Raw genomic sequence first — 26,255 nt, forward strand, 5'->3', positions numbered from 1 at the left:
TGCCATCACCCCCACATCATCATTTGCAGTCCCCATCACCCCCACATCATCATTTGCAGTCCCCCAACATCATTTGCAGTCCCCATCACCCCCACATCATCATTTGCAGTCCCCCAACATCATTTGCAGTCCCCATCACCCCCACATCATCATTTGCAGTCTCCATCACCCCCACATCATTTGCAGTCCCCATCACCCCCACATCATTTGCAGTCCCCATCACCCCCACATCATCATTTGCAGTCCCCCAACATCATTTGCAGTCCCCATCACCCCCACATCATCATTTGCAGTCCCCCAACATCATTTGCAGTCCCCATCACCCCCACATCATCATTTGCAGTCTCCATCACCCCACATCATTTGCAGTCTCCATCACCCCCACATCATTTGCAGTTCCCATCACCCCCACATCATTTGCAGTCCCCATCACCCCCACATCATTTGCAGTCCCCCTCACCCCCACATCATCATTTGCAGTCCCCCAACATCATTTGCAGTCCCCATCACCCCCACATCATCATTTGCAGTCTCCATCACCCCCACATCATTTGCAGTCCCCATCACCCCTACATCATTTGCAGTCCCCATCACCCCCACATCATCATTTGCAGTTCCCCAACATCATTTGCAGTCCCCATCACCCCCACATCATCATTTGCAGTCCCCCAACATCATTTGCAGTCCCCATCACCCCCACATCATCATTTGCAGTCTCCATCACCCCCACATCATTTGCAGTCTCCATCACCCCCACATCATTTGCAGTTCCCATCACCCCCACATCATTTGCAGTTCCCATCACCCCCACATCATTTGCAGTCCCCATCACCCCACATCATCATTTGCAGTCCCCCAACATCATTTGCAGTCCCCATCCCCCACACATCATCATTTGCAGTCCCCATAACCCCCACATCATTTGCAGTCCCCATCACCCCCACATCATTTGCAGTCCCCCAACATCATTTGCAGTCCCCATCACCCCCACATCATTTGCAGTCCCCATCACCCCCACATCATCATTTGCAGTCCCCATCACCCCCACATCATCATTTGCAGTCCCCATCATCCCCACATCATTTGCAGTCCCCATCACCCCCACATCATCATTTGCAGTCCCCATCATCCCCACATCATTTGCAGTTCCCATCACCCCCACATCATCATTTGCAGTCCCCCCACATCATTTGCAGTCCCCCCACATCATTTGCAGTCCCCATCACCCCCACATCATCATTTGCAGTCCCCTATCCCCCCTTCACTTCATCTGCAGTCCCCCTTACTTCATTTGCAGCCCCAATCATTTCATGTGTAGTACCCCCTCAAATACACTTTATCATTTGCAGCCCCCTATTATTTCATCATGTACAGTACTCCCTAAAACACACCCCATCATCTGCAGTCTCACTCCCCCCCACCTCACCTATTAAAAAAACAAAAATGTTTTTTATACTTACCTCAGTCGTTCCCGGGGCGTCTAGTGTTTCCAGCAGTGAAGCAGCAGCTAGAATGTATGGGCTGCTGAGAGGACCTGACAGGAGCCCCTACATTCTAGCACATTCACTACTGAGACGGCTAGAATGTATGGGCTGTAGTCAGGACCTGCAGGGAGCCCATACATTCTAGCCACAGCCGAGCAGGAGCTGTGCAGCCGACTAGGTGAGACGGCCGTGCACAGCTCCAAAAAGGCTCCCGGGCCCCAGCGCCGCAGTGCACAGTATTTTACTGCATGATGGGGCCCGATCAGTAGAAGCACAACAGTGGGGCCCCGGATCTGCGGGCCCCTCTGTGTACTGCTGCTGACCGGGCCCCATACAGCAGTAATGGCTGTAATGCCCTGATGGCGGCCCTGTGTGTCCGTAATGTCTGGTTTGTCTCACCCTTCCAGTGTGTCTCTGCCCTCTCATGTGTCTAGCCCAATCCCTGAATTTCCAGACCCCAGTAATTTTATTGCACCTTCTCCAGCCACCCCTTCGTCGTCCACAGTTTGCCAGCCCTCACAGCTCCACACCCCCATTTCCGTCAACCCCAAGCAAGTGCAGTTAATTTTTTTTTGTTGTTGTTTTGTTAAAATAAATAATCATGTTTTTTGCCCCCGATAAGGTTTGGTTAATTGTGTATTTCGCCGCCGGGAACACACACCATGCGCCAAATAAAAAAATGCGCCGCACACTTTTATTTTTTTGCCACCTCCTAGCTCCTAAAGTTAGTAAGTACAACACTGCAGCTTTGAGTGTGTTTGGTATAGAGATATGAGGTGGCTCATAGAGGAGTTTACTCTGTGAATTTGTATTGCAGACTGAAGAGAAAATTGTGGTAATACACAGCAGAATACACAGCAGAACTATACTCAACAGGTCATGTGTTCAAAAAATCATTAGTTATGACACCTGACCTGTTGAGTAGAGAAATGCCTTGTATTACCTCAATTTTATCTTCTGTGTACATAAAATCTATTTCACACAAAGTGAAGGGATGATGGCGGTCATAAAAGGCATATCTATACTCACCAGGACATGTGTCAGAAATAATGAATTCATGAGGCATTTATTTGTGCATTATGAAATCATTATTTCTGACACCTGACTTGATGACTATAGATCTGTTTTGTAGACTGTCGTCACACTGTCAGTATTTGGTCAGTATTTTACATCACTATTGGTAAGCCAAAACCACGAGTGGAACAATGTGAGGAAAAGTATAATAAAAACATATGCACAACTTCTGCATTTATCACCCACTCATGGTTTGGCTTACAAATACTGATGTAAAGTACTGAACAACTACTGCAAATGTGACGGCACCAAACAGCCATCGTCTCTTCAGTCTGCGTCAAATAGCTACTGGTAAACAGAGTCAGGATGCAATGACATCAACAACCTAAGCCCAAAAAAACAAAGTGGTTTTGATAGGAAATACATAGGAGACATGGTCAAGATAATAAAACATGTATTTTATTAACAACAAACATTAGTAACATTTAAAACATAACTGTTACAGACCCAAAGCCAACAGGACATTTTACACAATATTGTCCTGCCATGCCACACGTCCTATCTCAGAATCAAAAAAGGCAGCAAATTAGTCCCGCATGTGGCCAACTTCAACAGTTGACCGCTGCGGGTGATGCCGGTAATCAGGCAAGGGGTTTGCAACTTGTTCATTTAGTTCAATGGTGGGTCGCTCCTTAGCCAGAATGTAATTGTGGAGAACCCAGGGCCGCCATCAGGGCATTACAGCCGTGACTGGCGTATGGGGCCCGGTGAGCAGAGGGGGCCCGCATCGGGTTAGTAAAGCTGGACACAGGGTGGGGGCCGGGGGGCAGTAAAGCTGGACACAGGGTGGGGGCAGGGGGGCAGTAAAGCTGGACACAGGGTGGGGGCCCGGGGGCAGTAAAGCTGGACACAGGGTGGGGGCCGGGGGGCAGTAAAGCTGGACACAGGGTGGGGGCCGGGGGCAGTAAAGCTGGACACAGGGTGGGGGCCGGGGGGCAGAAAAGCTGGACACAGGGTGGGGGCCGGGGGGCAGTAAAGCTGGACACAGGGTGGGGGCCGGGGGGCAGTAAAGCTGGACACGGAGGGGGGGGGCAGAGTGCTGGGCAGAGTGCTGGACAGAGATGGGGCAGAGTGCTGAACAGAGATGGGGCAGAGTGCTGGACAGAGATGGGGCAGAGTGCTGGACAGAGATGGGGCAGAGTGCTGGACAGAGATGGGGCAGAGTGCTGGACAGAGATGGGGCAGAGTGCTGGACAGAGATGGGGCAGAGTGCTGGACACTGATGGGGCAGAGTGCTGGACACTGATGGGGCAGAGTGCTGGACAGAGATGGGGCAGAGTGCTGGACAGAGATGGGGCAGAGTGCTGGACAGAGATGGGGCAGGATTGGAAACAGATGGGGCAGAGTGCTGGACACAGATGGGGCAGGATTGCACACAGACTGGGCAGAGTGCTGGACACAGATGGGGCAGGAATGGACACAGATGGGGCAGAGTGCTGGACAGAGATGGGGCAGAGTGCTGGACAGAGATGGGGCAGAGTGCTGGACAGAGATGGGGCAGAGTGCTGGACACTGATGGGGCAGAGTGCTGGACACTGATGGGGCAGAGTGCTGGACAGAGATGGGGCAGAGTGCTGGACAGAGATGGGGCAGAGTGCTGGACAGAGATGGGGCAGGATTGGAAACAGATGGGGCAGAGTGCTGGACACAGATGGGGCAGGATTGCACACAGACTGGGCAGAGTGCTGGACACAGATGGGGCAGGAATGGACACAGATGGGGCAGAGTGCTGGACACAGATGGGGCAGGATTGGAAACAGATGGGGCAGAATGGAGACAGATGGGGCAAGATTGGAGACAGATGGGGCAGGATGGATACGATGGAGACAGATGGGGCAGGATGGGGAGATCATATGGGGCAGAATGGATACCCATGAGGGCAGGATGGGAGAACATATGGCTGGAGCCTGGAATGAGACACACGGGGGCTAGGATGGCGAATATTACCATAGGGGCTAATTAAGGGATATTATTATTGCAGTGATGTATTTATTTTATTTTTTGAGTATACTGTTTTAAATGGGGGGGAGGTCCTGTTACTGTGTAGAGTGATACTATGTTGCCTTCTTCATGTGGTGTAATGTAGAAGTTGGGAAAATTAAGTAATGTGTTCTACAAGCGGAACTCGAGATAACTGTTTTATTTCCTGCAGAGACGAGTCCTGGCTGGATGAAGTGATGGCGGTCTGTGCTGGATGAAAGATGAAGGACTTCACCTAGAGACGTCACTGGTGAGTCAGTGTTACCTATACACTGACACTATACACTGTATACTATATACAGAGGTCCTGTGTACAATGTCACCAGTGATCACTGTATTACCTATACATTATATACAGAGCTCCTGTGTATAATGTCACCGGTGATCACTGTATAACCTGTACACAGACACTGCTTACTAATTACAGATCTCCTGTGTATAATGGCACTGATGGTGATAGTATTGTGGGGTTTTTTTTATTACTGATCAGTATTGTAGTATTCAGTCATTTGTGGTTATATGCGGTCTGGTCATGGTGTAGCGGTATTTGTTCCTTGTATTTTATATTATTCGATCACTGTGGTGGTAATATGTCATCTGGTCATAGTGCGGTGGTATTTGTTCCTTGTATGTAGTATTATAGGTCATTTTAAAAATTGAAAAATAAATAAAAATATACCTAAATTGTATTGCATATTTTAACAAATATTTAGTAGGTTACAGTAGAGTAGGGCCCAGCCAAAAGTGTCTACCGTGTTATGGTGGCGGCTTAAAAAAATCTTTTGGCCAAAACAAAAGCTGCCGTCTATATGTGTGATCTGGTGATGGGAACTGTCAATGTGTGATAGGTGAGAAGTGGAGATTTTCCAAGAGAGAGCGGTGGGACTGTGGACAGTTCGTGGGGTGGAGCGTGGAGGCGGGGCTGGGGTGGAGCCTGGGCGGAGTTTCAAGGGGGCCCCGAAAATTTTGCCAGTATGGGGCCCCAAAATTTCTAGTGGCAGCCCTGGGAGAACCACACAGGCTCTTACCACCTCATCCACTGTCTCCATTTTTAGATTTATGGCTGTTGCAAGAATGCGCCATTTTGAGACCATAATCCCGAAGGCACACTCTACTGTTCTGCGGGCCCTGGTGAGTCTGTAGTTATAGATCTGTTTTGTGTGGTTCAAGTCCCGACTTGAATATGGCTTCATTAGATTTTCACTCATCTGAAAGGCCTCATCCCCAACCATAACAAATGGCATTTGTGGGCCTTGAGTGTTGGGGAGAGGTCGTGGCTGTGGAAAATTAAAATTTTTGCCATAAACACGTCGGACCATATCCGAGTTTTTGAAAGTCTGGGAATCATTGCCAAGGCCAAACGCACCAATGTCCACGGCGATGAAGTCCGCATCAGCTATTGCCATGAGAACTACTGAAAAATATTTTTTATAGTTGAAGAACTCTGATCCCGTTCTGGCTGGTTTGATAATCCGGATGTGCTTTCCATCCATCGCACCCAAACAGTTGGGGAAATCACACACAGTCCAGAATTTATCAGCAATTTCCATCCACATGTCCTCAGTGGGTATGGGTATAAATTCTTAACGGAGAACGTTCCACAAAGCCCGGCAAGTGTCCAAAACTATTCCGGAGAGGGTGAAAATTCCAAGCCGGAACTGGAAGTGGAGGGATAACAAGCTCTCTCCGGTTGCCAGAAATCTGTAATAAAATAAAGAAAAAATAAATTACAATCAATTCTATTTATGGTGTTATTCTGCTAAAGACATAAAGGAAAATGCAAAGAATACATGTCAGACCAACAATAATTATGACTGGCATTTGTTTAGAATTATTATGCACCTTAAGGTAACCAGGAGACGTTCCTCTGCTGGAATCGCTCTACGGAGCTGGGTGTCCTGTCTCCGGATGACTCCTTGAACACGAGCAAGCAACTCCAAAAAAGAGTCTTGCGACATCGTGGTATATTCTGGGAATTTGTCCGAGTTGGCATTAAGCTCGCCTTACAGAGTGTGATATGCTCCACGGCTCTCCTGCAGTTCTATAATGGGGTGTTGCCAAAAACGCCTACGCTGTGTCCTTCTCCGTCTTTCACGGTTTCGGTGTTGCTCCCAAGCAAATGCACATGCAATAAAAAGCTTGATGCTTAGATCCAGGTTAAAGTAAAAGCTATCCATGTGAAGATCCATCATGACACAGGATACAGTAGCACACTGGTAATCTAGATTTTTCCACCATGCGCACAAAATACGCAAACGTATGAAAAAACGCATGAAAAGCATGGAAACGCAGCGTTTTTAAACCGCATGCGTTCCCGCATGCGCCTAAAAACCGCTGTGTTTGTACGGGCTTCTATGCATTTTTTCCTGTACTTGCGTTTGCGGATTAAACGCTGCGGATTCTAACGCAAATGTGAAACTAGCCTTACTTTATCGTTTTTAACCACCAGTGGGTTATTTTTTAGTGTTTTTCCATCAGTTTTGCATCTTATCTATTTATGGGCAATGTTCCGGGTACTACAACGTAATGGGCACTACAATGGCAGTTTGCAATTTTTACTCAGCAACATCCACTGCTGCTTGTTTCTGGAAAATATCCATGGAGTCAAAATCGTCACTACACATATAAGATAAATCCCAAAGGGTAAAATTTCCAAAATGGGGTCAATTGAGGGAGGATACTGTTCTTCTAGCACTTACAGCTCTGTATATGGAGTCCGCAAACTATTGTAAGAAAATCTGTGCTCCAGGAGGCAAATAGCGCTTAGTTCCTCCCGAGTTTCGCAGTGTGGCGAAGCATTACTATACAACCACACATAGGGTATTTATACATTCAGCATAAATTGTGAGACAGATGTTGGTGCCATTTTTACCCATTTCCCAGTGTGAAAATGTAAAATCTGGGGCTAAAACACAATTTTTGTAGCAAAAATGTAATTATTTTTTCTTCACTGCCCTCTGGTATAAAATTCAGTGACACACCTGTAGTGTCTATATGATAATTGCACACCTAAATGAAATCATTGAGAGGGGTAGTTTGTAAAATGGGGTCACTTACAGGATTTATGCTGTCCTGGGGGCTCTTCCAATATGACGCGGCACCCTCAAACCAGTCCAGCAAAATCCGAAGTCCAACATGGGGCTTTTTTCCTTCTGAGCTTTGCACTGTGCTAACCACCCTTTTATGTAAATTCCTTGAGGGGTTTAGTTTCCAAAATGGGCTCACCTGTGTGGAGTTTAGGGCCCTCATTCCTCCTGGTATCTGTTTTGAACTGTATTTCTGTTATGCTGTAATGTCTATTGTCTGTACAAGTCCCCTCTATAATTTGTAAAGCGCTGCGGAATATGTTGGCGCTATATAAATAAAAAATTATTATTATTATTATTATTTACGCACATCAGGGGCTTTCCGAATGTGAAATTGCACTCGCAGACCATTCTGTCAAAATCTGCGTTCCAAAATATCACTCTTTCCTTTCTATTTTTTCCTGACATATGGGGTATCTGTGTACTCAGGAGAAACTGCACAAACTTTTGGGACAATTTTTTTCTGTTACCCTTGTGAAAATAAAAAAATTGAGGCTAAAAAAACATTTTAGTGGGAAAAATTTGATTTTTGATTTTTACGGCTCAATGTTATAAACGTCTGTGAAGCACTTGGGTGTTCAAGGTGCTCACCACACATCTAGATAAGTTCCTTGAGGGGTCTAGTTTCTAAAATGGGTTCATTTGTCAAAGGTTTTCACTCTTTAGGTACATCATAAGCTTTCCAAAAGCGACATTGCGTCCGCTAATGATTCCAGCAAATTTTGCATTCAGAAAGTAGAATGGCGCTCCTTCCCTTCTAAGCCCCACCATGCACCCAAACAATAGTTTTCCTCCCCATATTTTGTATTGACGTAATCAGGAAAAATTGCACATCAAATTGTGTGGTGCATTGTCTCCTGTTACCCTTGTGAAAATAAAAATTATTGGTGCAAAAAGAACATTTTTGTGGGAAAAATGTGATTATTTTTATTTTTACAACTCAACAATATAAACATCTGTGAAGCACCTGGGGGCTCAATGTGGTCACCATGCATCTAGATAAGTTCATTGAGGGGTCTAGTTTCCAAAATGTGTTCGCTTGTAGGGGGTTTACATTGTTTAGGCACATCAAGGGCTCTCCAAAAGTGACATTGTGTCCACTAATGATTCCAGCAAATTTTGCATTCAGAAAGTCAAATGGCACTCCTTCCCTTCCGAGCCCTGCCATGCGCCCAAACAATAATTTTCTTCCACATAATGTGTATTGACGTAATCAGGAGAAATTGCAAAACAAATTGTGTGGTGCATTGTCTCCTGTTACTCTTGTGAAAATAAAAAATGGTGCAAAAATAACTTTTTTGTGGGAAAAATTTGATTTTTTTATTTTAACTGCTCAACAATATAATCTTCTGTGAAGCACCTGAGGGTTCAATGTGCTCACCACACATATAGATAAGTTCGCTGAAGGGTCTAGTATCCAAAATAGATTCATTTGTGGGGATTTCCACTGTTTAGGCACATCGGAGGCTCTCCAAACACAACATGACATCTTCTAACGATTCTAGCACAGTTTGCATTCATAAAGCCAAATGACACTCCTTCCATAACAAGCCCTGCTGCTTGCTCAAACAGTAATTTTCCCTCACATATGGGGTATCCGCGTACTCAGGAGAAATTACAGAACAAAGTGATTGGTGCAAATTCTCCTGTTACTCTTGTGAAAATGCTAAATTTGGGGCTAAAGCAGCATTTTTGGGGGAAAAATTAGATTTTTTTAAATTTCACTGCTCAACGTTGTAAACCTCTTTTAAGCAACCAAAAAATATGTTGCAAAAATTGTTCAGAAGTAAAGTAGACATACGTGAAATGTTATATATTAACTAGTTTGTGTGACACAACTTTCTGATTTAAGGGCATAAAAATTAAAAGTTTGAAAATTGCTACATTTTCGCCAAATTTCCGATTTTTTCACAAATAAAAGTCATATCGAGAAAACTTTACCATTAGCAAGAAACCGAACCACCTAGCCACCACAGGATAAGAAATCGCCAGAGAGTACCACAACGTTAGGATCAATAATATGCCTTTATTAAATATATTGGCAATTGATACATTAAAAAATATGTTTTAAAAAATGAACAAATACATATATATAAAAAATATAAATAAAAAATAATAACAGAAAACGCAGGAAATATTGTAAGGTACCCAGAGAACCCTAAATAATGAAGGTAGCAACCCACCAAGGATAAAATTGCCTTTGCTCGCTGTGCTTACAAAAAAATTATAAAGTAATAACTAATAAAAAATATAACTAAAATAAAATAATAAAGAAGTCAATAATAAACTCAAAATTGTATGAAATTCAATAAAAAATTCCTCCGTGAAGATCCGCCCACGCTTCGCCTACATTTTGCGTTTCCGTGCGGTCGCCGCACACTTTAAATTGCTGCATGCGGACACATCCGCATACAACGCATGTCCTTGTGTACCCAATGTTAAAGATAGGTACGAAGGGAAACGCAGGACGCATGCGGCAGTAGGCGGAGCATGGGCGGAGCTTCACAGAGGAAGAAAGGAGGAAGTAAGCTGCCATCCGCAGCCCTCCTCAACGCAAGTGTGAAACCACCCTAACCCTTTTATACACAGTAACTAAAATATTGATATCTGTGAGGCAACATAGGGTACAGCAATCCATTGCAAAACAACAAGGATTGGGCGATATATTCACTGTTGTGTGAAAGTCACAAGTACACAAAGGCTAGCTGTCAGCATCCAACTGTGCTAGACACTAGTAAAATTAGTTCAAATTGATTCACAGGACCCAGTTCTACGTGGCTTATGGACCGAAACCTTGAGAAATGCCTATCTGCAGGCATCCGCTGTTCTTCCTTTGCCTGGCATAATGTCATGTTTGCAACGTGAGGCACATGTGACATCGCGCCAGGCCATCTAATCAGAAACACAAATGCCATCTGTTAAGAGATGGCTCTCAAGGCTCTTGTCCAGTGGCTCCAGATTACTGGTCTGGCCACTGGACTTGGTTCTGTGAATTGATTCATACAACTACTGGACACTAGTATTTCTCAAGGCAATATAAATTCTGTAATGTATAATTTTCTCATGGTATCTGGACTGTGTAATCTTTATATATAGCAGCATTTATTCTGACCAGGTACAAGATTCTAGAGGTATCAAAAAGCAGCAATTATCAAGATTATCCTGAAAATGTAGTCAAAACATTCTCCTCCAGTTCAATTGAGTCTCCCAATAGTTTTGCGTTTAGAATATTTGTAAAGATAGGAGCATATGCAAAAAATTTATTCCTATGATCTAAATGATTTTGCCTGTGACACAGTTCTCTCCTATGAGTTTTCACATTTATATTGGTTGGAACCAGTTGCTTTCAGTATAAGACATACAAATGGTTATTATTTTTACTTTGATATTTAATTTTTATAAACAATTTCTAAAGAAATCAGACTGTAAAATTTATCAGAAAAACAAAATAAAATCATACCTGTTTGTTCTGTCTGATGGATGAAGAGTATTATAAAGGCAATGCACAGGGTCCGCACAGAATTTGCCATTTTGCTCCTTTGTCAAAATGGGAAGAAATGTTGATTTAAGAACTGGTAAATAGAGAAACTTTTTTTAGCTCAAAGATCAGGGTCCAGTGAATGTACACTTTCAAAGCCAGGGCTTAGTTTACCTAGAGGTGAGGTCACTGGTACATTTGTCAAGGGAACCTAGAAAATATATAATGGGACTTCTATTAAACAAGAACTCTCAGGAAACTTTTCATCTCCTAAACCTGTAACCTGTGTAAATGTATATGGTGACAAGACTATATACACCATATGTTTTTTATTACAACCCGTCTTGGCTTGTTAGATATATAATGCAATGACGGAGGAGCTGATGGACTGGTTGTCTGGTCCCCGGCTGCTCCATCAGCAGTCATTTTATATTCTAACTAGCTGAAGAGCCCGGCGTTGCCTGGGCATAGTAAATATCTGTGGTTAGTTATAGCACCTCACTTGTCTTATTTTCCCATCATGCCTCTCATTTTCCCAATCACATCTTTCATTTCCCCCTCCCACCTCTCATTTTCTCCCTCACTCCTCTCATTCCCCCCTAACACTTGTCATTTCAACCTGACATCTGTCATTTTCTGATCACTCCACTATTTTTCCTCACTCCTCTCATTTTGCACTCACACCTTTTCATTTTCACCTCACAACCTCAGTATATACATGTTTGTCATCTCCCTTATATATAGTATACATCTGTATGTCATCTCCTGTATATAATATATACCTTTATGTCATCTCCCCTGTATATAGTATATACCTGCTTTGTCTCATCTCCCCTATATATAGTATATACCTGAATGTCATCTCCTTCTATATATAGTATATACCTGTATGTCATCTCCTCCTGTATATAGTATATACCTGTGTGTCATCTCCCCTGTATATAGTATATATCTGTGTCATCTCCTCCTGTATATAGTATATACCTGCATGTCATCTTCTATATATAGCATATACCTGTATGTCATCTCCTCCTGTATATAGTATATACCTGTAGGTCATCTGCTCCTGTATATAGTATATACCTGTGTGTCATCTCCTCCTGTATATAGTATATACCTGTATGTCATCTCCTCCTGTATATATATGTACCTGTATGTCATCTCCTCCTCTATATAGTATATACCTGTGTGTCATCTCTCCTGTATATAGTATAGATCTGTGTGTCATCTCCCCTGTATATAGTATATACCTGTGTGTCATCTCCTCCTGTATTAGACCTCGTTCACACGTTATTTGCTCAGTATTTTTACCTCAGTATTTGTAAGCTAAATTGGCAGCCTGATAAATCCCCAGCCAACAGGAAGCCCTGCCCCTGGCAGTATATATTAGCTCACACATACACATAATAGACAGGTCATGTGACTGACAGCTGCCGTATTTCCTATATGTTACATTTGTTGCTCTCATAGTTTGTCTGCTTATTAATCAGATTTTTATTTTTGAAGGCTAATACCAGACTTGTGTGTGTTTTAGGGCGAGTTTAGTTTGTCAAGTTGTGTGTGTTGAGTTGCGTGTGGCGACATGCATGTAGCGACTTTTGTGAGATGAGTTTTGTGTGGCAACATGCGTGTAGCAACTTTTTGTGTGTCGAGTTGCATGTGACAGGTTAGTCAGAACGCTGCCAAATATATCAATACAATTACAAATATTTATTAAATAGTACTATAAGATATTCAATCACATAAACATCTAAAAAATCTACAGTACATGTAAGGTAACTCATGTGAAGGGTACAGGTAACAAAATCATGTACCACCCCAAAATGTAATACGACTTAAGGTCCAAGGTTCAGAGCACAAGGTAAGTATACAAAAGATGAAAGCACACTTGTGAAATCCCTCAATGAGCCTCTATGTGTTAGCTGTATCAAAGAATGTTAAGGACTGGACCTTACCCATGTTAGTCGTGGAGTGGACGTGACGATTGCCAGCCCCTATGCGCGTTTCGCGTAGGCTTCTTCGGGGGGCTCTGAACCTTGGACCTTAAGTCGTATTACATTTTGGGGTGGTACATGATTTTGTTACCTGTACCCTTCACATGAGTTACCTTACATGTACTGTAGATTTTTTAGATGTTTATGTGATTGAATATCTTATAGTACTATTTAATAAATATTTGTAATTGTATTGATATATTTGGCAGCGTTCTGACTCCATTCTTTCTAATTGTTCATATTATCTATAGGAGTCTTTTTCTGTCCAGTATAGGACGTAGATGTGGCTCTGATCCTATTAATCATATGTGACAGGTTAGTGTAGCAAGTTGTGTGCAGCAAGTTTTGCGCATGGCGAGTTTTGCGCGTGGCGAGTTTTATGTGTGGTGCCTTTTGAGTATGTGAAAGTTTTGTGTGAGGCAACTTTTGCATGTGTTGCAACTTTTGTGCATGTGGCAATTTTTTAGCGTGTGCAAGTTTTGCGTGTGGCGAGTTTTCCATGAGGTGAGTTTTGCACTTGTGGCGAGTTTTGCAAGAGCCTAGTTTTTGCATGTGGCGAGTTCTGCGCGTGGCGAGTTTTGAGTGGCGACTTTTGTGTTTCAACTTTTATGTGGCGAGGTTGGTGTATTTGTGGTGAAATGTGTGGTGAAATGTGTGCTGAGGGTGGTATATGTGTTCAAGCATGTGGTAGTGTGTGGCGCATTTTGTGTGTGTGTTTATATCCCCGTGTGTGGTGAGTATCCCATGACGGGGCCCCACCTTAGCAACTGTACGGTATATACTCTTTGGCGCCATCGCTCTCATTCTTTAAGTCCCCCTTGTTCACATCTGGCCGCTGTCAATTTGCCTCCTACACTTTTCCTTTCAATTTTTCGCATTGTGTAGATAGGAGCAAAATTGTTTGGTGAATTGGAAAGCGCGAGGTTAAAATTTCACCTCACAACATAGCCTATGACGCTTTCTGGGTCCAGACGTGTGACTGTGCAAAATTTTGTGGCTGTAGCTGCGACGGTGCAGATGCCAATCCCGGACATACATACACACATACACACACACATACACACATTCAGCTTTATATATTAGATGAGAGGGGACTATGTAATACAGAGAGTGTGCTGTGAATAACAAAAATAACAAGAATACACCATGTAAGAGATAGTGCTGTACATAACAGCAGAGCATGCTATATAATAAGGGATGGTATCATATACAGTATAACCAGAGAGGATGGTATGTATTAAGGGATGGTGTTATCTAATATATAAAGCTGAATGTGTGTGTGTATGTGTGTGTGTGTGTATGTATGTCCGGGATTGGCATCTGTACCATCGCAGCTACAGCCACAAAATTTTGCACAGTCACACGTCTGGACCCCGAGAGCGTCATAGGCTATGTTGTGAGGCGAAATTTTAACCCTGCGCGTTCCAATTCACCAAACAATTTTGCCCCTATCTACATAATGGGGAAAAAAGTGAAAGGAAAAGTGTTGGAGGCGTCGCAGCTACAGCCACAAAATTTTGCACAGTCACACGTCTGGACCCTAAGAGCATCATAGGCTATGTTGTGAGGTGAAATTTTAACCCCGTGCTTTCCAATTCACCAAACAATTTTGCCCCTATCTACATAATGGGGAAAAGTGAAAGGTAAAGTGTTGGAGGCAAATTGACAGCTGCCAGATCTGAACAAGGGGGACTTAAAGAATGAGAGCGATGGCGCCAAAGAGTATATACCGTACAGTTGCTAAGGTGGGGCCCCGACATGGGATACTCACCACACACGGGGATATGAACACACACACAAAATGCGCCACACACTACCACGTGCTTGAACACATATTACCCTCAGCACACATTTCACCACACATACACCAACCTCGCCACATAAAAGTCGAAACACAAAAGTCACCGCTCAAAACTCACCACGCGCAAAATTTGCCACATGCAAAAACTAGGCTCATGCAAAACTCATCACAAGTGCAAAACTCACCTCATGGAAAACTCGCCATGTGCGCAAAACTTGCACACGCGGAAAAATTGCCACATGCACAAAAGTTGCAGCACATGCAAAAGTTGCCTCACACAAAACTTGCACATACTCAAAACGCACCACACATAAAACTCGCCACGCACAAAACTCGCCATGCGCAAAACTTGCTGCACACAACTTGCTACACTAACCTGTCACATGCAACTCGACACACAAAAAGTTGCTACACGCATGTCGCCACACAAAACTCATCTCACAAAAGTCGCTACATGCATGTCGCCACATGCAACTCAACACACACAACTTGACACATGAAACTCGCCCTAAAACACACACAAGTCTGGTATTATCCTTCAAAAATAAAATTCTGATTAATAAGCAGACAAACTACAAGAGCAACAAATGTACCATATAGAAAATACGGCAGCTGTCAGTCACATGACCTGTCTATTATGTGTATGTGTGAGCTAATATATACTGCCAGGGGGGAGGGCTTCCTGTTGGCTGGGGATTTATCAGGCTGCCAATTTAGTACTATATACAGGAGAGATGGCACACAGGTATATACTATATACAGGAGGATGACACACAGGTATATACTATATACAGGAGGAGATAACACACAGGTATATACTATATACAGGAGGAGATGACACACACATATATACTATATACAGGGGAGATGACACACAGGTATATACTATAAACAGGAGGAGATGACTTAGAGGTATATACTATATACAGGAGCAGATGACACGTATATACTATATACAGGAGGAGATGACACACAGGTATATACTATATACAGGAGGAGATGACACACAAGTATATACTATATACAGGAGGAGATGACACACACATATATACTATATACAGGGGAGATGACACACAGGTATATGCTATATACAGGAGGAGATGACATACAAATATATACTATATACAGGGGAGATGACATACAGGTACATACTATATACAGGAGGAGATGACACACGTATATACTATATACAGGAGGAGATGACATACAGGTACATACTATATAAAAGAGGAGATGACACATAGGTATAGAGGAGCAGAGGACATACAGCAGGTATATACTATATACAGGGGAAATGACATACAGGTATATACTATATACAGGAGATGACATACAGGTATATACTATATATAGGAGGAGATGACATACAGGTATATAGTATATACAGAAGAGATGACATACAGGTATATAATATATACAGGAGGAGATGACACATGGGTATATACAATATACAGGAGGAGATGACATACAGCAGGTATATACTATTTACAAGGGATATGGCATACAGGTATATACTATATACAAGAGAAGACATACAGGTGTATAATATATAAGGGAGATGACAAACATGTATATACTGAGATGAAAATGAGGGGTGTGAGGTGAAAATGAAAAGGTGTGAGTGCAAAATGAGAGGAGTGAGGGAAAATAGTGGAGTGATCGGAAAATGACAGATGTGAGGTCGAAATGACAAGTGTTAGGGGGGAATGAGAGGAGTGAGGGGGAAAATAAGAGGAGTGAGGGGGAAAATGAGAGGTGTAAGGGAGAAAATGAGAGGCATGATGGGAAAATAAGAGACGTGAGGTGCTATAACTAACCACAGATATTTACTATGCCCAGGCAACGCCGGGCTCTTCAGCTAGTACATACTAAAAAAGGAAACTATGTAACTAAGGACGGCGCTATACATAATAAGTGAGTACACTATATACTAAGGGACTCTTCTATACACAATAAGTGAGTACACTATTATTATTATTGTTATTTATTTATATAGCACCATTGATTCCATGGTGCTGTACATGAGAAGGGGTTGCATACAAATTACAGTAAACAGACTAACAATAACATACTGATACAGAGGGGAGAGGACCCTGCCCTTGCGGGCTTACATTCTACAGGATGGTGGGGAAGGAGACAGTAGGTTGGGGGGTTGCGGCAGCTCCAGTGTTGGTGAGGCGGTAGCGGGGTCATTGCAGGCTGTAGGCTTTCTTGAAGAGATGGGTTTTCAGGTTCCATCTGAAGGATCCGAATTTGGTTGATAGTGGGACGTGTTGGGGCAGAGAGTTCCAGAGGATGGGGGATATTCAGGAGAAGCCTTGGAGGCAATTAGGTGAGGAGCGAATAAGTGTAGAGGAGAGGAGGTCTTGGGAGGACCGGAGATTACGTTTGGGAAGATATTGGGAGATTAGTTCAGAGATATATGGAGGAGACTGGTTATGGATGGCTTTGTAGGTCAGTATTAGTAGTTTGAACTGGATACGCTGAGGAAATGGGAGCCAGTGAAGAGATTTGCAGAGGGGAGAAGCGGAGGAGTAGCGAGGAGAGAGATGGAATTAGTCGGGCAGCAGAGTTAAGCATGTACTGGAGAGGTGTGAGAGTGTTAGCAGGGAGGCCAGAAAAAAGGATGTTGCAGTAGTTGAGGCGGGAAATGATGAGGGCATGCAGAAGCATTTTAGCAGATTGAAGGTTGAGGAAAGAACGGATTCTGGAGATATTTTTGAGCTGGAGGCGACAGGAGGTGGAAAGAGCTTGGATGTGCGGTTTGAAGGACAGGGCAGAGTCAAGGGTTACTCTGAGGCAGCAAAGTTCTGGCATGGGGAAAAGCGTGATGTCATTAATTGTGATAGATAGATCAGGTAAAGAAGATCTGTGAGATGGAGGAAAGATGATGAGTTCAGAGTTCTTTATTCTAAGGGACTGTGCTATACATAATAAGTGTGTACATTATATGCTAAGGGACTGTGCTATACATAATAAGGCTACATTCTTGTATCCGTGTGCAGTGTCGGCGTGTTGCTCGTTTTTACAGACGCATTAAGCATGCCCTATTCTGATACTCAAAAATGGATCAGAGCAGAACATTCTCTGACCCACACTGATCTCATTCTCAGATCTGTGATTTTCACAGATGTGTAAGTGGACCCATAAAACTCTACGAGTCCGTGTGCCGTCCAATAAAAAAATCTGGAAGCACACGGACATATCACACAAATGTGAGAATGTGGCATAAGGGATTTTATCAATAATAATTATTACTCCAAGTCATACAGAACAGATAAGGCATAACAATAACATCCAGTCACTTACCGCTGATGTCTCGTCTGATTAGAGTCATTTTCTGCTGTTTCTTCTCCATCTGGTCAGACCTTCATGTCGACATCTCCCAGCCACGACTCCTTTTGTCACGATGATTGTTGCAGCCCTGAAAATAACAAGGTCACATACATTATATACATACAGTGCCTTGCGAAAGTATTTGGCCCCCTGGAACTTTTCAACCTTTTCCCACATATCATGCTTCAAATATAAAGATACCAAATGTAAATTTTTGGTGAAGAATCAACAAGTGGAACACAATTGTGAAGTTGAATGAAATTTATTGTTTATTTTAAATTTTTGTGGAGATTCAAAAACTGAAAAGTGGGGCGTGCAATATTATTCGGCCCCTTTACTTTCAGTGCAGCAAACTGTACTCACTCCAGAAGTTCATTGTAGATCTCTGGATAATCCAATATTGTCCTAAGTGCCTAATGATGATAAATATAATCCACCTGTGTGTAATCAAGTCTCCATATAAATGCACCTGTTCTGTTATAGTCTCAGGGATCTGTTGGAAGCACAGAGAGCATCATGAAGACCAAGGAACACAACAGGCAGGTCCGTGATACTGTTGTGGAGAAGTTTAAAGCCAAATTTGGATACAAAATGATTTCCAAAACTTTAAACATCCCAAGGAGCACTGTGCAAGCGATCATATTGAAATGGAAGGAGTATCATACCACTGCAAATCTACGAAGACCCGGCCATCCCTCTAAACTTTCATCTCAAACAAGGAGAAGACTGATCAGAGATGCAGCCAAGAGGCCCATGATCACTCTGGATGAACTGCAGAGATCTACAGCTGAGGTGGGACAGTCTGTCCATAGGACAACAATCAGTCGTACATTGCACAAATCTGGCCTTTATGGAAGAGTGACAAGAAGATAGCCATTTCTCAAAGATATCCATAAAAAGTGTTGTTTAAAGTTTGCAACAAGCCACCTGGAAGACACACCAAACATGTGGAAGAAGGTGCTCTGGTCAGATGAAACTAAAATCTAACTTTTTGTCAACAATGCCAAACGATATGTTTGGCTTAAGGGCAACACAGCTTGTCACCCTGAACACACCATCCCCACTGTCAAACATGGTGGTGCCAGCATCATGGTTTGGGCCTGCTTATCTTCAGCAGGGACAGGGAAGATGGTTAAAGTTGATGGGAAGATGAATGGAGCCAAATACAGGACCATTCTTGAAGAAAACCTGTCTGAGTCTGCAAAAGTCCTGAGACTGGGGCGGAGATTTGTCTTCCAACAAGACAATGATCCAAAACATAAAGCAAAATCTACAATGGAATGGTTCACAAATAAATGTATCTAGCTGTTAGAATGGCCAAGTCAAAGTCCAGACCACAATCCAATCGAGAATCTGTGGAAAGAGCTGAAAACTGCTGTTCACAAATGATCTCAATCAAACCTCACTGAACTCGAGCTGTTTGCCATGGAAGAATGGGCAAGAATTTCAGTTTCTCGGTGTACAAAACTGATAGAGACATACCCCAAACAACTTGCAGTTGTAATAACAGCAAAAGGTGGCGCAATAAAGTATTAAGTTAAAGGCACCGAATAATATTGCACTCCCCACTTTTCAGTTTTTGAATTTCCACAAAAATTTAAAATAAGCAATATATTTTGTTCAACTTCACAATTGTGTTCCACTTGTTGTTGATTCTTCACCAACAATTTGCATTTGGTATCTTTATGTTTGAAACATGATATGTGGGAAACGATTGAAAAGTTCCAGGGGGCCGAATACTTTCGCAAGGCACTGTGCATATGCCTCCCTCCTGAATACAGATATATACCCCACCATTAAAAATATGAAGTGATATGCAGCACTGTTGCCTCCATTTTCCATAATCTCTGCCACCCAATAATATAAATTATTCAGTCTGTGACTTTCCCCAATTACCTGTAAGGCTAGTGCATACAGACAGCATCTTCTCCCACCTTTGAATTAATTATAAAGGGTCCTATGCACCTTACCCTTTCCTCTCCCCAATAAATTTTAAGTCCTTGGTAGCATCACAATGAATTGTGAGATGAAGAAGGACACTATCACGGGCTTAGCACCCTCCCCACCATCCAATTTAATTCATATCTATATCTAACGTCCTCCTCCCCCTAAGTCCATTATAAGTCCCCCTTCCTCCCATCCTAATCCCCTACATCCCTCTTTGTCCTCCTCACTCCCACATCCCATCATTGTCCTCCCCCCTTCCATCATTATCCTCTCCATCATTGCCCTCTCCCACACCTCCATCATTGCCCTCTCCACCACCTCCATCATTGCCCTTTCCACCTCTGTAATCATTGTTCTCCCCCACCACCTCCATCCTTGTCCTCCCCACCACCTCCATCATTGTCCTCTCTACCACCCCAATTATTGCCTTCTCCCCCACCTTCAGCATTGCCCTCCTCACCACCCCAATCATTGTTCTCCACCACCCCAATCATTGCCCTCTCCCCCAACTCCATCATTGCCCTCTCCACCACCTCCATCATTGCCCTCTCCCCACCTCTATCATTGCCCTCACCCCCACCTCCATCATTGCCATCTCCACCACCTCCATCATTGCCCTCTCCACCACCTACATCATTGCCATCTCCACCACTTCCATCATTGCCCTCCCTGCCACCTCCATCATTGTCCTCTCCACTACCTCCATGATTGCCCTCTCCACCACCTCCATCTTTGCCCTCTCCACCACTTCCATCACTGCCCTCTCCACCACCTCCATCATTGCTTTCTCCACCACCTCCATCATTGCCCTCTCCACTACCCCATTGTTCTTCCCTACCACCTTCATCCTTGTCCTCTCCACCACCCCAATCATTGTTCTACCCCACCACCCCAGTCATTGTCCTTTCCAAGCATCCATTATTGTCCTCTCCACAACCTCCATCATTGCCCTCTCAACCACCCCCATCATTGCCCTCTCCACCACAAAAGACAGGAAGCGTCGGGTAGAAAGCAGAGGACGGAACCCTGCAGCTCTGGTTCGCTGCCATTCTCTCCTGTAAGCAGCCGAGCAGCAGAGTGTCCATCTTCTCCATTGTTTCTGTTCAATGTTTCATAGCCTTGTATGGGTGCGTGTGATCCGAATAGTGGAGCAGCTTGCAGCTTGATGCAATTGTTTTCTCCATAGGTTTATATTGTAAAAGTCAATTCTGACTCACACATAAACCACAGTGTAATTCGGTATGTTCTAATAAAAGTCATGTGACCCAGAAGAGGATTGGAACATGGCTGGAAACTGGGGAAGATTGCAATCAATGAGTACAGTATATTACATATTCAATTACACATACATTCACACAGGGTAAAGCAAAAAAAAAATCATGAGAGTGTTTCTTAAGTTGTTCTGGATTATTTTTTTTTATTTTCATAGAATACAATTCTATAAGTTACTTTGCTCCTATTCACATCTATAGTTTTTTAATGCTTGAATAATGGTATCACAATTTAATGTGGATGAATAGCGAACAGCTTGATGTGACAATAGCAAAAGTGGCAAAGTGGGAACCCCTGGATGTAAATACACTTTCTATAAGGGAGGGTGGCCTAAAATGCTTTTTGTGGGAAAGGGTAACGTGGACTCTGGGTGTCATTACAGTGCAGTGGTGAGCCATGGGATGTGGCTTGCTACCATCATTAAAGAGCTGAATGTGACTGTTGAGGTGAGAAAGGTTGGGGACCCCTGTCCCACAGGTTCTTGGATAGTCCACTGCTCAGGATTTTAATATGCAGTTTGAGAAAACCATAACTGAGAAGTGGAAAGTCAGACATTTTTCCATTTAATTTGAAACAATTACGGGCAACTCATTTAAAATTGATGGTAGCACCACGTCTCAAAGAAGTTGGGACAGGACCATGCAGGATCGTCGCTAGTCATTTTCATTTGTGGCCTGGGTCCCAAATCATAAGTATAAAGCCCCGAATTTCTAGGGCTGCGCTTTGCATTTCCAAATATAGCTTATGTTCAGTGGCGTATCTAGGGGGGGGCAGCTGGGGTATGTGCCGCGGGCGCAGCCGGCAGGGGGGCGCAGTTGGGCTGCCTAATGCGGCGGTTCAAAGTGTCTCCCCCGGCGGCTGCATTCTGCCGCCCCCGGTCTGGGAGTCAGCTGTTCTCTGTGCCGCCTGTGAAGCTGACAGCCGGCACACAGAAGCTGCAGAGCTCCGGCTCCCAGAAATCAATTTTACTCACATCTAACAGCTGCGAGTACAATTGAGGCTCTGACCACTGGGTCAGAGCGACGCCAGCAGCGTGATCAAGTCATGTGATCACGCTGCTGATGTCACTATCCGGCGCGCAGGAGAAAGAAGAGACTCAGTAGTAAGTGCTCCTGTAGTTGTGGAGCTGAAGACACCGAAGATTCAGCGTGAGGTGGGTTTATGGGGAATATGTATTCAGTGTGTGTGTGTGTTTATTTATTCAGTGTTTGGGGGGGAGATTTATTTAGTGTGTGTGTTGGGGAATCAGGAATTAATCAGTGTGTTGGGGGGGGGTCAGGGATTTATTCAGTGTGTTTGTGTGTGATTAGGGATTTATTCAGTGTGTGTGTGGGGGATTTAATCAGTGTGTGTGTGGATTTATTCCGTGTGTATGTGAGGGGGCAGGAATTTATTTAGCCTGTGTGGGGCAGGGTGCATTTATTCTGTGTGGAAGGGGATGGATTCTGTCAGAAGGGGAATGGATATAGTCTGTGGGGATGAGTGGGGAGATGGGGGTGGACACAGTAGCGAAGGGAAAAATGTGTGCTGACACAGTATTGAGAGCGAGGGATGATGGGATGTGTGAGGACACAGTATGGGGAGTCGGGGGAATGTGTGAGGAGGAAATATGGAGAGCAAAGGGGTAAATAAGTGAGGAGATAGTATAGTTAGCAGGGGGGATGTACATGAGGATGCTATTAGAAATGCGTGCAGACAGTATGGGGGGAGGAAAGTGTGAGTAGAATAGATTCTGAGTAGTGTGAGGGTAACAGCCAGGAGGAGACAGTATGCCAAGTAGGAGAAGTGTAATGAAGGGGCACAGTAGAGAGACTGAGCCCTCTAGGAGGGACACAGTATGAGAAAGCATTGTGAAGTATGGAAAAGAGAGAGGGCAGTGTGGATGGCATGTACCATAAGAGGGACAGTGAGGGTCATATTATGTGCTGGGAATAAAGTAAGGGGCAATTATTTACTCAGGGGCTCAGCCTAGGGCATATATTTTTATTCTAGAGCATTATAATAACACTGCTATCTTTAAGGGTGTTGTGTCGGGATGTGCTGCAGAAGACAGGAGAAGATGGAAGTCTGCAGAAACGAGCTCTGCCAGTGGATGAGAAGAGTCATCATGGCATCTGGACAAGATGAAGATGAAAAGAAAGAGGCGACTCCAGAAACAACGTCATCTATCAGGTACCTACCTTGATGTAAATGTGGGGTTTTTTTGTGACACTAATTCTCATATTTTTATTTATGTTAGGAACATTAAAGGGGATGTCCAAGGTTGTGATGAGTCTGCAGTCATACTATGTGACTGCAGACTTCTGAATTCTCACAGTGCGCACTGCTATCATAATTCTCTGATGTTGGCGGTTTGCATACATGCGGTCACTTGCTGACTAGACATGTGTGGCCTCATTCAATGAAAATGAATTGTCTGAGGCCGGACACGTCTAGTTGGAATGTGGCCAGAAGTATCCAAATCACATGCTTGTGCTATCATGATCGTCCACTCTGGCCACCGGCAAGGGAGAATCCTAATAGTGTGCAGTGCTTGTGCTATTGAGAATTCAGAAGCCTACAGTCACATAGAATGACTGCAGACTTTCATCTCAAACCTGGACGCACCCTTTAATTATAAAATGAAGCCCTGTAGCCAGTCCTAACAACGTGTAATATCCTAACTGTCAGGATTAAGCTCTGCTTTCAGGTTCCAGCAGTCATCACATGGCCACTTCACTCATATGTGATATGTAATTTTCATATTTGCTGTCATGTGACAATGAGGTGTTCTTCCTGCTTCTCTCAGTTTTTCACTGAACATTGAGAGAATTAGGGAAAGCAGCTCGTTGGCGCGTGACTAAGTGTACAAATCGCGTATGTGCTGGGGGGGGGGCACCAAGCTGAATTGCCCCGGGTGCCAGAAAACCTAGATACACCTCTGCTTATGTTATTCAAGTATATGCTACTGCCATGCTACGTAGCCCAGCAGCGCTGACACGCCAGTGTCCAGGCAATGTATGTAGGTTGCTCCTCCTCTTGGTCGTCCACTTCTCAGCCACTTACCATATTTTTTGAACACACTGGACCGTAAGACGCACCCCAAATTTTCAGAAGGAAAATGGGGAAAAAAATTAATGAGTCAAATAGGAGTCCATCTTACAGTCCTGAATTCAGCTTACCTGGGGGGATCGGCAGCGGAGTCACAGAGGGTGTTTGGTAGTCCAGCGATATGTCCCAGACTGGTGTGCAGGTTCGGCTGTACTTGACGGTGTGGGGGGTTACTGCGACATTTTGTGAAAGCCTGGAGCCCCCGCACATCCATTGCTGCGATGCAGTGGTCTCCGGGAAATCCCATCCCATTCTGGTGCTACAGGGCGATGATCTTGCTCTGGTGTTCCAGGTTTGGGGGTGCTAGGTGGTGCGGGGGATACGGTGACATTTTGTGAAAGCCCAAAGCCCCCGCACTTCTATTGCCTTGATGCTGTGCCCTCCAGGAAAATGGCCACCGGAGGCGGCGCATGCGCAGATTGAGATCTCGTCAACGAGATCTCTGGAAACGAGATATTGGAGCCGTGATCTCAACCTGCACATATGCCGCCTTCGGTGGCCATTTTCCCAGAGGCAAGATTACATAGTAACATAGTAACATAGTTAGTAAGGCCGAAAAAAGACATTTGTCCATCCAGTTCAGCCTATATTCCATCATAATAAATCATAATAAATACCCAGATCTACGTCCTTCTACAGAACCTAATAATTGTATGATACAATATTGTTCTGCTCCAGGAAGACATCCAGGCCTCTCTTGAACCCCTCGACTGAGTTCGCCATCACCACCTCCTCAGGCAAGCAATTCCAGATTCTCACTGCCCTAACAGTAAAGAATCCTCTTCTATGTTGGTGGAAAAACCTTCTCTCCTCCAGACGCAAAGAATGCCCACTTGTGCCCGTCACCTTCCTTGGCATAAACAGATCCTCAGCGAGATATTTGTATTGTCCCCTTATATACTTATACATGGTTATTAGATCGCCCCTCAGTCGTCTTTTTTCTAGACTAAATAATCCTAATTTCGCTAATCTATCTGGGTATTGTAGTTCTCCCATCCCCTTTATTAATTTTGTTGCCCTCCTTTGTACTCTCTCTAGTTCCATTATATCCTTCCTGAGCACCGGTGCCCAAAACTGGACACAGTACTCCATGTGCGGTCTAACTAGGGATTTGTACAGAGGCAGTATAATGCTCTCATCATGTGTATCCAGACCTCTTTTAATGCACCCCATGATTGATTCCCCAGGCGCAGATTGAGATCTCGGCAACAAGATCTCATCCCGACATCTCGGTAGACAAGACCTCGGAACCGAGATTTCAATCTGCCCATGCACTGCCTACGGCGACCATTTTCCCAGAGGCCAAAGCATCGAAGCAATAGAAGTTCGGGGTTCCGGGCTTTCACAAATTATTGCCGGAGCCACGCGCACCACAGAGAACCACTGAACCTGCCGCATCAGCTGCACCAGGCTGGAATGGGAACGAGATCATAGCCCTGCAGTGTCGGACCACCGGAAGAATCACCAGACTCCTGCTGCCACCACACTAACTGCAAGTACATTCCGACTATAAGATGCACCTTCGTTTTCCCCAAAAAATTTTGGAGAAAAAAGGACGTTTTATTGTCTGAAAAATATGGTACTTACAGCCTTCAGCAACAAACATGCTATTGCTTTTTAATAGAGCCCACCCGCAGCACATTAAAAAAACATGCCATATAGTCAATAACTCAGAAAAAATCAACAATAAAAACTTTTCCTAAAATAAGCGGA

This window comes from Ranitomeya imitator, chromosome 3 (assembly GCF_032444005.1).
Source record: "Ranitomeya imitator isolate aRanImi1 chromosome 3, aRanImi1.pri, whole genome shotgun sequence".
NCBI lineage: Eukaryota > Metazoa > Chordata > Amphibia > Anura > Dendrobatidae > Ranitomeya > Ranitomeya imitator.